We start from the raw sequence: 6,704 nt of genomic DNA on the forward strand, positions 1-6,704 counted from the left end.
AATGTATGCATGTCTCGATCTTCGTGCCACCAATCACGCATCTCGATGCATGATGGCCGAAGAGTCGAATTGTGCAACTCAATGTAGAATGAATGCGCATGAAAACTCAACTAAAACCTAACTCCATCATGGATAATCCGGAGTGTCGGTGACTTGGAATTGAGACACGTTCCGTCACTCGGAGTACGAAACGTACCTCGTTTCCCGTGCTCGGGCTAACCCCTATCCCAAGCACAATGCAATATGCATGATATGCATGAAATGCAACAAAGATACAACCTAGCATACACAATGCTATGAAATGGCATACACAATGCACGAGATGTCATGGCATACACAATGCGCTAACATACAACCTAGCATACGCAATGCTATGAAATGAAATGGCATACACAATGCATAATGGACTTACACCAACACAAGTGGACCTCAGCCACACTCGCATAAGAGGCCATCAGATAAAAAACAGACAACTCGGAATGCGTGCACACATGCACGCAAACCGAGGACTGATCCTAAGGCACGAAATGCCACTCTAACGAAGCATGGCGAGGCATGAAATGTGATATGCAAACATGCCAATTTCAGAAGCAAAACATGACCCAAAACAGCCCCGAATCATAGGAATATGGCACCCGATGCATGAAAATGGTCCCGAAATGCAAAACTAGGTACATGAAATGGCTTACAGCTATACAAAGCATGCATAATTGGTACATGGAATGAAAAGACAGAAGCAAGGAAGCCCCAAAATAAGCATTTTTACAGTTCAAAGCATGGCCAAACAGTAAGCAAAAGTGGGACTAAATTATCATACAAAAATGGCTCCGCAAGGGAGGCAATGAAGCAAGTGGTAGATGAAAAGCCCAAAAAGAAAAAGACTCTTCTACAACATTAAAGAGGGACCAAAAATATGACTACTTACAGTTTATGGAAACTCCCAAAACAATATAAAAGTATGCTCAAAATGCCATGCAAGGTAGGGCCCAAAAGAGGTCAAAACACAAAGTATACAAAAAATTTATCAAACAGCCAAAGACCCTTAATGAAACATGACAAGGGGGTCAAAATATGGCCACTTTCAGTTCGGACCAAGGTCCAAAAACAGAAGAAAAATAGGCTAAAAAAACATGCAAAATGAGGCAAAAACATGGATTTCAAAGCAAGTAGCACATGGGGTATCTAAACAGTGATGAGCCCTTCTTCAATGTTGAAGAAGGGCTCAAAACAAGCTCACTTACAGTTTATGACATGCCGCAAAATAGATTACACATAGGCCAAAAATAACATGCAAGATTAGGGCCTAAAGGAGAGATAAAGAAGGAAGTGCAAGATGGGGACCTCAACTGACAAAATTCCCTTAATGAATCATGAAATAGAGCTCAAATAAAGGGTACTTTCAGTTTTGGTCGGAGCTCAAAACAGCAAGCAAAATAGCTAGAAAAATGTTCCAAAATTAAGCTCAAAAAGAGGGAATTGACATTTACCCTTGAAGACCAACCCTTGATTACTTCTTGGCTTGAGAAGTGATGCCTCCTAGCTGCTGGAAAGCTCCCCAAGCTGCTGGAAATGGAGTAGTGGTGGTGATGCTAGGTAGTGATGAAGGAATGGTGCAAGAAACTTGGATGCTTGAGCTTGAAAGATAGAGATGGAGGGAGATGTGTGTACCAGGCTTAAGGCAAATTTTTTCAACCCTCAAGACAGAGCTGGAGGCTCTGTTATGTAGACAAAAATGAGGGAGAAATGGAGGGAAAAAGTGGGGGGAAAATGGATCAAGTTTCCCCCCAAAAGTTGTTCCCCGGATACAGGTTTTTTGGGAGGAAAACAGATATGCAGCTGGAATATACACATTGCAAGGATCATGGCCGGCCAACTTTCAGAGCTGCAGCGGCCGGCCAAGGGTCAAAATGGTCAAAAAGATTTTCTGGCCGGCCACCACAAATTGGTGTCCTCCCAGGTGCCCTCAACACAACCTTGTGGTTCAAAATTGTCAACTGTAAAACATGAGAGAGAATAGGCCATTTTTAGGAAGGGTTCAAAAGGGTCAGGTGGAATTACTGGCCGGCCACGAACTTTTGGTGTCCTCCCATCTGTGTACAACACAAATATGGGGGTTAGGATTGAAGAAAGTGACCCTAGGGTGGTCAACATTGGCTTGGAAGTGAGAAAAACGGGCGTCGGAGGGCGCCGGAGGAATATAACTGGTTGCTGAAACAATTGCTGGCCTCCCACCCTTCTATGGCCTTCCTGGTGATGAAACAGAGGTACCTGCCAAAAATGAACGAAAACCGATGCAAAACGAATGTTCGGGGGCCAGAACGCGCAGTTCGGGGCCCCGAAAACTGCCTGTTAAGCACCGAAAGTGGCATTCGACCATGAAGTGGGTCTCTCAGACCTCAGTGTCCCTCAAAAGGGAGTAAATAAGATGCATGCCAAAAACCGGAGCAATCGGAGATAGTTAGGCGGTCCCGAACCGAGCCACACGGCCTGACGGCTCCGAAAAATTGGGAACCGAGCTCTGAAATGGGCAAACTGGCCTACAGCCACAAAATGTAGCCCACGGCCACTGAGAGATGGTCTATGGGACCTCTCCCTCCCCTCAGGAAAAGAAACAGAGAAAACTGAGTCTGGTTCGCAAACCGAGGCAAGGCACAGAAGAGGGTTCAGAAATCCGGAGGCAGGGCTCACGGCCGCGACTCTGAGACTTCTGAACGAGCACAAAACGCAACATCACCGAGCACTCAATCAGTGACGTCTGAGTCTTAAGGTCGGTCAAAAAATGGGGTGTCTACAGTTGCCCCTCTTTGACAGAACTCGGAAGTCACAAGTGACGGGAGTGAATGTCAAAGCCCAGAGACGACCCATTTTTGATAAGGCCGAAGACTTAGACAAACGTACAAGATAAACAGAGATGTACCCGCAGGCAAGGGGCAAAATGCAAAGCGATATGCACAGAGCCGGAGGTAACTCAATGATCATGCAAATGCAGCAAGCTGTAATGAAGCAAGTATTCGTAAATAGATGCAACAGTTTAAGCGAATGCTAGGCAAGCAAGTAAACTCGAGCCAAACTACACCTCGTGCAGAAAGGATGTAAGAAAATTATGAAATTCTCACTGCGAATACAGTGTGCATGTGTGATAGATACACAGAGCGAACATGTGATTGATACACAAAAGGGTGAGCACAAAGTGTGATAGATGTACTAAGTGAACAAGTATGATAGATACACAAAGCGAGAGTGTGTGATTGATACACAAAAAGGTGAGCACAAAGTATGATAGATGCACTAAGTGAACAAGTATGATAGATACACAAAGCGGGAGTGTGTGATTGATACACAGAGCGAACGCGTGTGATTGATACACAAAGTAGGCATAGTGTGAGCGTGTGTGATTGATACACTATTTGAGCAAAGTGTAATTGATATACAAAGGGTGAAGTGAGCAAAGTGTGATGGATACACTAAAGGTGAATACAAAGTGTAACAAATGCACTTAGTGAACTAAGTATGATTGATATACTAAATGTGAACACGAAGTGTGATAGATGCACTTAGTGAACAGAGTATGATTGATATACTGAAAATGAACACAAAGTGTGATAGATGCACTATGTGAGCAGAGTATGATTGATATACTAAATGTGAACACGAAGTGTGATAGATGCACTTAGTGAACAGAGCATGATTGATACACTAAAAGTGAACACAAAGTGTGATAGATGCACTATGTGAACAGAGTGTGATTGATATACTAAATGTGAACACGAAGTGTGATAGATGCACTTAGTGAACAAGTATGATGGATATACTAAAAGCGAACACAAAGTGTGATAGATGCACTTAGTGAACAGAGTATGATTGATACACTAAAAGTGAACACAAAGTGCGATAGATGCACTAAGTGAACAAGTATGATAGATACACAAAACGGGAGTGTGTGATTGATACACAGAGCGAACGCGTGTGATTGATACACAAAGTAGGCATAGTGTGAGCGTGTGTGATTGATACACAAAGTGGGCAAAGTGAATGTGTAATAGATATACTATTTGAGCAAAGTGTAATTGATATACAAAGAGTGAAGTGAGCAAAGTGTGATTGATACACTAAAGATGAATACAAAGTGTGACAGATGCACTTAGTGAACTAAGTATGATTGATATACTAAATGTGAACACGAAGTGTGATAGATGCACTTAGTGAACAGAGTATGATTGATATACTGAAAATGAACACAAAGTGTGATAGATGCACTATGTGAACAGAGTGTGATTGATACACTAAAAGTGAACACAAAGTGTGATAGATGCACTTAGTGAACAAGTATGATGGATATACTAAAAGCGAACACAAAGTGTGATAGATGCACTATGTGAACAGAGTGTGATTGATACACTAAAAAGGAACATAAAGTGTGATAGATGCACTTAGTGAACAGAGTGTGATTGATACACTAAAAGCGAACACAAAGTGTGATAGATGCACTATGTGAAACAGGGTATGATTGATATACTAAATGTGAACACGAAGTGTGATAGATGCACTTAGTGAACAAGTATGATGGATATACTAAAAGCGAACACAAAGTGTGATAGATGCACTATGTGAACAGAGTGTGATTGATACACTAAAAGGGAACATAAAGTGTGATAGATGCACTTAGTGAACAAGTATGATGGATATACTAAAAGCGAACACAAAGTGTGATAGATGCACTATGTGAATAGAGTGTGATTGATACACTAAAAGCGAACACAAAGTGTGATAGATGCACTATGTGAAATAGAGTGTGATTGATGCACTAAATGAATGAAGTGTGATTGATACACTAAAAACGAACACAAAGTGTGATAGATGCACTATGTGAACAGAGTGTGATTGATACACTAAAAGTGAAAAGAGTGATTGATACACTAGATGAATGAAATGTAATTGATACACTAGATAAATGAAGTGTGATTGATATACTAGATAAATGAAGTGTGATTGATACACTAAATAAATGATCTTAAAACGGAACTTCTTTGAATGAACCGTACATACAATATCGTGCGTTATTGAGGAAGAAACTTGATAGGTACAATGCATTACAATGCATAATGCTTAAGGAAAGCAATAAATGGACAAAGCGGCGCTTTAGAAAGAACCTCATGAGGTGAGTGGCGATGAACCGCTCTACTCTGATGGGGATCTCCCCTCGTGATCTTCGAACACTTACCTTCAACTTACAGTACAAAGGCTCTGAAATGCTAACAAGGGTCCTTCACGTAGAACACTTGGGATGCCACTTTTCTTCCTGACCACATTCACAACTTTCCCTATTCTCCAACGGGGTGACAGACTAGGTTGGCTCAGTATCCAGAATTGAGGTGCATACATGCTATCTCAACCTATGGGGCTTCCATACAGATTTCAAGCCGGGGATACACCCCTGGGTATTTAAACCAGACTTTAGTCCCGGAAATCCCGAACCTTTATGTTCTAGGCATCAGCCATTCGAACTCTAGTTTCCACCGTCGCAGCTGGTCTCTTAGGAACTCATTGCAAGCACGGCCAAGATGTCTCTGGCACGAAACGGTCCTCAAGGAGAGCACTTCTGATTGCCTATTCTGGCTTGAAGCAGACTTGATCTTGAGCTTGAGGTAAAGGTACATTCATACTTCGGAGCATTGGCAAGACCTGAAGAGGTACACACGGAATGTAGTCCTGGAACTTACTAAAGTTGAAACAAACTCAGATACCCGACATTTTCCTCTTTTGCTTTTGCTTTGCAGTCCGGAACCATATATAGCTTCAGATAGGTCCTAGTTCTACTGTTCTCACATGACCTGGGTTAAATCCTGCGATTTTATGAAAGAACAAATCCTGTTTTGTACAAATGTGGAGAACGGCACGGCACTCGGAGCACAAAACGATTTTATTTTTGAAATTGAGAGATGAGTTTTCGACCAAGTATTGAGCCTACGACTGAACACAGCAAAACGACTCAACAAGGAAATAAAAGGCACACAACCTAGACACATCGAGTAACACTCGAAACGACTCAAAACAAGAATTGAGATAAAACAAAAAGACACGTCACTCAGACGCGCACAGGGAGCCTGTTTCACCGGGTAGTGTTTCTCACCCTTTCTCATTTGTGGTTCTCACATCACTCGGCCCTCAAGCTCTGTTTTTCTGAAAATGCCCTCTTCTCACTTTTCCTCTCATCGCACATCTCTCTATTCTTCAATCTCTCATTTTTCATCCCTCCCCTGGGTGGTTGATGGATAAACAGCAAATTGTGGGCTCGTGCCCCTAGCATTTTGCTAGATTCTCTTGCTTCCGCTCACAGCTAGTGAATTCCTCCCACGGAAAGTTGCGCTACAACTGGGTGTGTAGCAAATCTGTAGCTAACATCAGTTGATGATGCTTTGCTGGGGAGTTCGGACGTGATAAGATCTGTCCAGATGATGGAGTGGAATATCTTGCCCCATTCTAGTTCGTGCTTCGCACTTTGCTTGATACCTCGTTGCTTGAAGGACGAGAGAGCTTTCAGCCCTTTTGTTGACAGTTTTAGTTGTGCCATTTTTTGGCAGGTAGAGTGCCCTTCTTGGCAAGTATTGTGGCAATGGGGAAAAGACAGAACACCTGACTCAACTGTGCCCCTAGTTCATCATTTCGACCATTTTTTATTTTTGGCTTTCTACTAAGACAATTTT

Source organism: Camellia sinensis, chromosome 5 (genome assembly GCF_055761805.1).
Source record: "Camellia sinensis isolate YWXY chromosome 5, ASM5576180v1, whole genome shotgun sequence".
Lineage (NCBI taxonomy): Eukaryota > Viridiplantae > Streptophyta > Magnoliopsida > Ericales > Theaceae > Camellia > Camellia sinensis.